The sequence below is a fragment of the Urocitellus parryii genome, chromosome 6, assembly GCF_045843805.1.
Source record: "Urocitellus parryii isolate mUroPar1 chromosome 6, mUroPar1.hap1, whole genome shotgun sequence".
NCBI lineage: Eukaryota > Metazoa > Chordata > Mammalia > Rodentia > Sciuridae > Urocitellus > Urocitellus parryii.
Genome location: NC_135536.1, coordinates 128,970,435 through 128,979,307, shown reverse-complemented (window position 1 = coordinate 128,979,307; position 8,873 = coordinate 128,970,435). Strand labels below are relative to the sequence as shown.

General features: G+C 40.5%; 1 non-coding gene across 1 annotated transcript; it reads left to right on the top strand.

Moving 5' to 3' along the window:
• The first annotated feature begins 6,630 nt into the window (after window positions 1-6,630).
• LOC113182381 (small nucleolar RNA U3) lies at window positions 6,631-6,845 on the top strand. The gene has a single exon (XR_003300723.2). It is a non-coding gene; the product is annotated as a small nucleolar RNA U3 (small nucleolar RNA).
• Window positions 6,846-8,873: the final 2,028 nt, after the last annotated feature.

The following is an 8,873-nucleotide window of genomic DNA, read 5'->3' as shown; positions in this document are numbered from 1 at the left end:
ATGACAATCAGAATTTGGGGATCCCCAGAAATCAAAAGAGACTTTCACATTTGTATTTTAAAAATATTTTCTCATTGCCTTGACTGCAGGAAATATATTCATTATGATGAACATTAGGTTTTTGCTGTGAAATAGGAAGCAAATATAAAAAAAGATAATTACTGTATGACAGCAGAAATGCCATATTAAAAGGATGTCTGAGCACAAAAAAGGGAGTGACCACTTCTGGAGAAGTCAGAAAGGTGTTCAATATCCCTAACAGAAGAAGAAGAAGAAGAAGGAGGAGGAGGAGGAGGAGGAGGAGGAGGAGGAGGAGGAGGAGGAGGAGGAGGAGGAGGAGGAGGGGAGGAGGAGGAAGGGGGGGGAGGAGGAGGAGGAGGAGGAGGAGGAGGAGGAGGAGGAGGAGGAGGAGAAAGGTGTTCTATGAAGTTCTATAAAGGAGGTATGTTTTAAGCCCAGTTTTGTAGAATTAGGCCAATGTATTCCCATAGAAGAAATAACATATGTAAAGTACAGAAGAATAAATGTCCATGTGAATAAATGGTAAGAAGCTTTGTAAGAACTTAAGGTTGTCACACTTGTGTCTGTTATGAAACCATGAGGAACTATTGAAGACTAGAGGCACAGGAATGAGAAGTTAACATTGGTATCCTAGAAAGTTGTCAGGTGTTGCATGAAGTAGTGTGGACTTTGGACCCCATGAGGCTAGGAGGCATCTGACTTGTTGAGTAGAGCTGGGAATAAGGAGAAAGGGGTGGAGCAGATAATTATTTCAGAGCTAGAATTGAGAAAACCGAGATATGGGGATTGTCAGGAAGCAGATCAATTGAATATGACTCAATAAGTATCTGCTTGGAGTGACTGAGTGATGAAAACATTACAGGAACAGGAGATGATCAAGAATTTGGCTTGGGGGCTGGGGATGTGGTCACATGTGTGCGGCCCGGGTTCGATCCTCAGCATCACATACAAAGATGTTGTGTCTGCCGAAAACTAAAAAATAAATATTAAAAAAAGTTCTCTCTCTCTCTCTCTCTCTTTGAAAAAAAAAAAAGAATTTGGCTTGGATCATATTGACTTAGAAATATGCATGGAATATATAATTGGTATAGTCTGAGATTACCAGAAACATGGACCCAGGAGAGACCTGAAAGCCAGTTATTAAATGTCAAGGTGGATTATCTCTATCTAGGATTCTTCCTTTCCTTTCCCCTTATCTGGAAAGAGCACTTCAGATTTCCTACCCCATTATCTCAGTTCTGAGGTTCTTACTAGAGTGCCAAAGTCTTCTGTGACCACATACCTGGCCAATGTTGCTTGATACAGAGGCAAGTGCCTGCCTCAAGACAGACTAGCAATTTATACAAAAAAATATAGAACTACCTAATGAACCCCCAAGCATTTAATATCAAGCTTCATCAGTAATCAATTCATGGGTTCAACTATCCCACCATCTTCTTTTTCCTCCTCCCATCTTATTTTGGAGTAAATAATATTATAGGAAAAAAATAATATTATAGAGCTAGGGCCTTCCAGGAAACTGAGGCAGTGCTGAGGTCCCCCTTCAAGCCCTAATTCTTTTTTTGGATACTGGGGATTGAACCCAGGCGTGCTTAGTGAAGCCATACCCCAGTCTTTTTGTTTGTTTATTGTTTTTTGGGGACAGCATCTCTCCAAATTGCTTAGGACCTTGCTTAGTTGCTGAGGCTGGCTTTGAACTTGCAATCCTCCCACCTCAGCCTCCTATGTGTTTAGGGTTACAGGTGTACACTCCCAGACCTAGCTTAAACCCCAATTCCTGCAATCAAGTTAGGAAGATTTCAGACATGTTGCTCAGAGTAACAGCCATGAGTTTATTAGAAGGAATGGGAAAGGAGGAAAGGGACCCTCTCAAGGGAAACAGTGGGTCCTCCCAGAGAGAATGACAGTGTACCTCTCCTGCCCTCTGGCTTTATTAGGGGGCCCAGGGAAGTTTCTAGAGAGTGCTGCCCAGATCCACCTCTTGACTTTTAACTGACAGCAGGATGACCTCAGACTTTCAAGTGCCCACTGCCATGACAACTCTAGGTCATTTTGGACCATTGCTGACTGGTTCTACTTGGAACCTGTTCTTATAGTTTTTATGGTTTGTGGGCATTATCCTTATCTCCCTGAGTTGGGGATCTAGTCTATGTAAGAGTCACAAAATTTCCCTTCCCTATCCTTGCTTCAGGGTAACTTGTGTTCTTATCATCGGCATTTCAGCATTTCAGACCTGCTTTTCTCCTGTAGATAACAGGTAGTTTGCTGAGGAATCTAACATGTCCTATGGACTTAAGCCAGTCAGCGCTACAGGCAAATTACTTCTTGGGAAAGAAAGCATGTGGGGGATCCATTTTATAGAATTATGCCCTTAACCTCATGTTTCCACACTCATGTCTGTCTGTCCTCTGGGGTTTCACTATCTGGTTTTGAAAAGCATAGGATATAAATAAAACACAGGAGTTGTTTTCAGTGGTATTCCTGTCATGCTGAGGAAGTGAGAGGGGACACGTGGGCATAAGGAACGACAGGAAGGATCTTCTTGCTGGCTTTTGCATTTGAGATTCCTAATGTTCCAGAGGCTTCTTCACAGTTTGGTTGTTCTGAAGCCAGATTTAAAGTTAGGTAGTCAGTGTAGTTAGGTAAATCGGGTCTAATACCGAGTGAAATCTAAAATGGAGGCCATGCTGGGAATGACTCAGGGAAAACAGGACAACTCATGGAATGTTAATAAAGGCCCTAAGCCAAAGTCCACCTGGAAGAAATGTTAATGAACATCCCCCAACAGATTTGAAGACAGCCCATCCCAAAGAAGTGTTAATGAAGCCCAGGATACAGCCCCCAACAGATTTGGAGATAGCCCATCCCAAAGAAATGTTAATGAACAGCAAACTTGACTCGGAAATGACCAGATTACTCCTTTGTCCCAAACCCTTCCCACCTACATTCCCTCACCAAACCTATAAAAGGGGAACACATTGCCCGCTAACTGGATTCCACCTTTTGGGTCCCCTTCTTCCTCCGGGAGAAGTCTTTTCTTCTGTCCTTTAATAAATTTCTAATTTCTACTCTGGCCTTGCCTCGGCGTGCTTCTTTGGTGTTATTCTTCAACATCGGGGAGCAAGAACTCGTCACCGGTCAACAGCGGTAACAGTTCGACCTTTTGATTCTTATATTTGAGCTAAAATTTTCCTCTGCCTTAATGGGGTTGAGTTGGATTTTTGTCCCTCACAGATGTTCTGGCTAAGTAGCATTCATTTAATGATTGAAGGCACCCTGGAGAGCATGTTTTCTCCCTTAAGAACAGCTTCCCTCCACCCAGAATGCCCAAATACTTTAGCACAAAGGCCACCTCCTAATGACAACTTCCCTAATCCTTCCAAGTAGCAGGAAGTAACCTTGCCCATTTGAATCATCAGGCTCTTATCTAAGCACCCTCTTGGGGTGTGCCTCACACTCTTACATTCTTTTTTGTTCTAGAGCTGTTTGGGGGACAAACAAACTTCCCCTGAAAATGTAAGCCTTCTGAGAGTGGAGACTCTGTCAGTAGGGTTTTTAAAATTTTTTAAATTTTTTAAAATTTTCTGTCTCACCTTCCAACACTGCATACAGTATAAAATACTGGTAAAAGTCTGCTGATTGAATGAGGAAAAATAAAAAGGGCTTAACTCTTGTTAATAAAGATATAGTGCCATCTAAAAGTTTAGAAAATTGATTAGAAAGAATAGGGTGGTTTCTCTAGAGTCTTTTGAAGTCAATTCTATACAATAGAAAGGGATAGAAAATCATCTTTGGGAAATACAGTAACAATAAAATCAAGAAAGCAGCATTATTATTATATAACATTAAGAAAAACATAAAGGCCACCAACATTAAGTCCAGGTTACTGTACTTTTCAATGAACTCCCATAATGAAGATGTACTACATCATATTTTCTTTCCCTAAGAACAGAATACTGTTTTATATCAGAGCTTCTCAAACTTTATAACAAGCTGGAAATACCCAGGGACCCTGCTAAAAGACAGATTGTCACTCAGGGGGCCTGGGGTGAGTCAGGATTTCCCACAAGGCAAGATTCTGGGATATGTTGATGCCACAAGTTCATGAGCCACAGTGAGTAGCAAGAATGTGTAGCAGTGGTTCTCAAATGTGGCTGTCCATCAAAACTATCAGGAAGCTTTAAAACCTGCAAATGCCTGTGTTCCATCCCAGAAATTGTGATTGAATTATCTGGGATGAGGTTTGGTTTTGCAAAGTTTAAATGATTCCCAAATGATTTGAATGTGCAATCAAGTTTGGGGAATTTTCACACATAAAAAGTTCTAAATCTTTGTGGTGCTTATGGGGGAGAAGGTCTCATTACAAAAGCATTGAATAATCATTATAATATGTAAATACAGGCAAACAGAAGAACACAAAGAAAACTAATAATTCTGCTCTATGAGGTTAACTATTACCAACACATGTTGTATGTGTATGTAAATAAACTTACTTATATGTAAATAATTTTATTTTGTCCAAAATAGGATCCTACTATGCAACTCTTTAACACATCATAATTCACTTAAGCATCTATTTGTATTGTTTGGGTTGCTCTTATTTCAATTATTTCCTGCTTAATTTCTATGCTGTGCTCATAGGCTTTTTAAAAAGTAACAAGTTGTTTCATCCTGCCTTCATTTAAATTTTTTCCCCATGATTTTGATCATTTGTATTTCTTATTAAAATTAAAGGTCCAGTTCATTCCTTCTGCCCATGTTTCTATTGGGAAATGTTCAAAATTTACCTGCGTAATCTTAAAAATGAAAAATTCCTGCAATGTTTTTAATGAACATTGTAAAGGATGATAGAAAAGCTCCGTAAACTCAAAACAACCGTTTACCTGTTTGAGATTTTATTAGCAGGACCTAGCAGCCAGTCGCAGAAGAGAAGGGAGGAGAGAGAGAGGAGAGGGGGAAGAGAGAGAGGAAGAGAGGAGAGGGGGAAGAGAGAGAGGAGGAGAGGAGGGGGGGGGGAGAGAGTAAGAGAAATGAACACGAACAGGGTATTGATATTTATGGGCTTAACACAGGATGAGGAGGAGCGAGGCGAGTGGGCTGTTACTTCTTCATTGGCTGAGAGTTTGCGCCACTTCAGGGATTGGAGGTACACCGTTCACAGGGATTGGAGGTGACGGTTCGCGGGCCTTTCGGTGCGTCATGGGCCTAAGCCCCCGGAAGAGAAGCACTCTGGGCGCCATCTTTACCAACAAACGTCTTTTAGCCATTTCCCATGCTTTCTGTTGTCATTTTGGTCCTTGTTTTCCTGAGTTGGCTGTGAATCTTAGCTAAGTCCAAGTGTTAACCCAGCCCTAGTGGAGTCTTTGCCTCCCCAGATACAGGAAGTGGAGCAGGTAGATAGATACTTACATTTTCTCTGTTTATTGAGTGCTCGAATCTTTACTCTCTCACATTCAAACTGGAAAGAAAGCTCTAAATGCACAGTTTCTGTCTTAATTTGAAAATTCAAGGAAGTACTCAACTGGAATATATCTCTGTGCTCTTTTTTTTTTGGGGGGGGGTGGAGTGTACCAGGGATTGAACTCAGGGGCACTAGACCACTGAGCCACATCACTAGCCCTATTTTGTATTTTATTAGAGACAGGGTCTCACAAAGTTGCTTAGCACCTCCCTAAATTGCTGAGGCTGACTTTGAACTTGTTATCCTCTTGCCTCTATCTCGGGATTACAGGCGTTCACCACAGTGCCCAGCTTGTCTTTGCTCTTGTCTGACTTTATCATGTTCTCTACACTGAAGTAGAAATCTTTCAACATCTTACTTTGCATAATAGATGAATATTATGCTCACTAGGTATAATTGCTGGTGCTTTTCTCTCTGGTTATCCCAGGATGTAACTCCCCTCCTCAATAACCTCTCTCTCCTGTCTGTGGTCTCTGTATGGAGATGGGCAGAAGCTCTGAAAGTTATCTCCAAATCATGGTGGAGGGGAAGAGAGCCCAAACTGAGAGTAGGAGACTAGTTTCATAGAAGGAACAGAAACTGGAGTTCAGAGTTACTAAGACCACTGGGGTTTGAATCAGGGGACCTCTAAGAAAAGATCCTCAGGCTGAGTGGAATGCATGCCTGTAATGCCAGAGACTTGGGAGGCTAAGGCAGGAGGATCACAAGTTCAAAGCCAGCTTCAGCAACTTAGCAAGGTCCTAAGTAATTTAGCAAGAGCCTGTCTCAAAATAAAATATAAAAAGGGCTGGAGATGTGGCTCAGTGATTAACTGCCACTGGTATATACAAACAAACAAACAAACAAACAAAAATCTCAGAAAATGTGTAGGAAAAATTCTGTCACGCCACCCCTCCCCCACCAAAAAAAATCCCATAGTATTACTAGCTGAATTCTAAGCTATGAATAGGTAGGATAAGACACCAGGTGACAAAATGATGAGGATCTGAGTAAAGACTTCAGTATAGGATAATGCTGGGAAGATATTGAAGTTTGGAAACAGCCAGAGTAGACATCTTTGGTTGAGACCTGAGCTTCCAATTGAAATTCCAGAAAGACTATATACTCAGAATAAGGACCAGAATATTAGAAGTAAGAACTATACTCTAAATACTATACTTTCAGGGATCATTTCTATAGTTCGTTACCAGAGAAGTTTCTCTGATTGTGTAGAGTACCAGAAACCATGAGGAGGAGGCGTACCATTCCCTTCTGAGCGTGAAGCTGGCTTTTAGTGTTGCTTTGCTGCAACTGCCTATTGCAATTAATGATCGTTCTTCTCCTCTTCGGGAGAGCAAGAGGAAGGGAACACAGTCTGAGTGGTTTCCATTTTTTTTTTTTTAAAGAACTATACTATGGATTCCAGGGTGAAACTATAAAGTATTTGCCTTACTCAAGTCTTAACATAATCAAGGCGATCCCTTGGTAATTTAACTGTGTGCAAGAACAAAAGCTCATGCTTTGTAAAGGAATATTACATAATCCAGAGCCTTTGCAATGTACCATCTACAATATTTGTCATGCATTAAAATCATTAGATATACAAAAGGGCAGGAGAAAAAGAAACCAATTACTAAGAAATGAAACAGTCAATAGAAACAAGTGTAGAGATGACCCTGAAGTTGGAGTCAGCAGAAGGGGTCTTCTTTTGATTAATATTTCTTGGAAAATAGAAGAAAAGTTGATGAAAAATGGGTGAAAAGAATGGATATTTCTCTATTATTTATTTTTTTCAGTACTGGGGATTGAACCCTGAAGCACTGTATCACTGAACTACATCTCCAGCCTAAGAATAGATACTTCAATAGAGAACTGAAATATATTTTTAAATAACAAAGTAAACATTTTAGAATAGGATTAGTATATTTGAAGATACTTAAAAGGAAGTTAAAACTGAAGCACAGAGAAATTAAAACAGTGGACGAATACCTCCTGTCACTGCATTCTTCTAAATAGTCTCAGCTCAGTAATTAAGATCTTATTAATGATTAAAAGTTTATATTTTGTTCAAGGTTGGGACATTCCTCATTCCCCACTTTAAAAAAAATTTTTTTTAGATGTTGATGAACTTTTATTTTACTAATTTATTTATATGCAGTGCTAAGAATGGATTCCAGTGTCTCACACATGCTAGGCAAGCACTCTACCACTGAGCCACAACCCCAGCTCCCTACTTTTGAACTATATAGGCCTGTAGTCAAAAGGAAATTCTTAGCCAGAGCAGGGAACACACACCTGAAATTGTGGGGATTCAGGATGCTGAGGCAGTTATTGTAATTTCAAGGGCGGCCTGAGTAACTTAGTGAGGCTCTAAGCAACTTATAAAGTGCATCTCAAAATAAAAAAGTAAAAAGGGTTGGAGATGTAGCTCAGAGGTAGGGTGCCCCCAGGTTCAATCATTATCACCAACAAATAAAAATTTAAAAAAATATATTTTCTTTTTCCTAGTCTTATTTTTTTGCCCCTCCACACACATTCTAGGCTGTCCAGTATTAGAATGGCAGATGCTCTTGTGTAAGTGGAAAGTGACCAGTGAATGATAGGACTGTTTGCAACAGCTGAGTGATCAGTGAACATCCATGAATGTACATTATATCCACTCTCTGGTGAAGTGAATATCATAGAAAATTAATACCATAAACAACAACAACAATAAAAACCCCAGGCCAAATGACAGGCAAAAATGCCACAAATACTCATGAAGTATGGGTATGGCAAATCCAGTAATTCAAGCATGATAATCACTCTGGACATGTGATTTTGTAAAAAGGAGAGAGGAAATGGGACATATCATCTATTGAACAAGTGGGTTTTCCATTTTCTCTTACAGCAGAATTTACTTCTGTCCCGGAAAACCACAATCCTCAGAGGAGGAAAATAAACGAGACATAAATATAAATATGCCCCCTGAAGGGCAGTCCACAGACAAAGGCTGCTTCAGGAGATGCGCCAGTTGATGTCATAGTGAAGTCAGATAAAATTACTCATCACTATTAAACTAGTTCATTGAGGGAAAACCCAGGGAAGTCTGTAGAAACTATGTTGATTACAAGTGATTCCAGGCAAAATCACTGTGCTGGTCACCTTTTGCTTACGTGATAATGAATAAACAGAGGAAATGTTCTTCCAGAAGCTGATCTCCCTGTCTATCCTCTGAGCTCTCACTGGGTGATATTGTTCTCTGACCACATCCTCATCCAAGCCCAGAATCACAGAGAAGAGGAGCATCCCAGGAGGTCCAGTTCAGTCTCCCATCCATTGCTCTCCCCAGAGGGTGCAAACTTGCCAGCATGTGTTCTTAATCTAATCGAGTGTCTGGCACCCTGTTCCTGTGCTCTACAGCCTTTGCCAG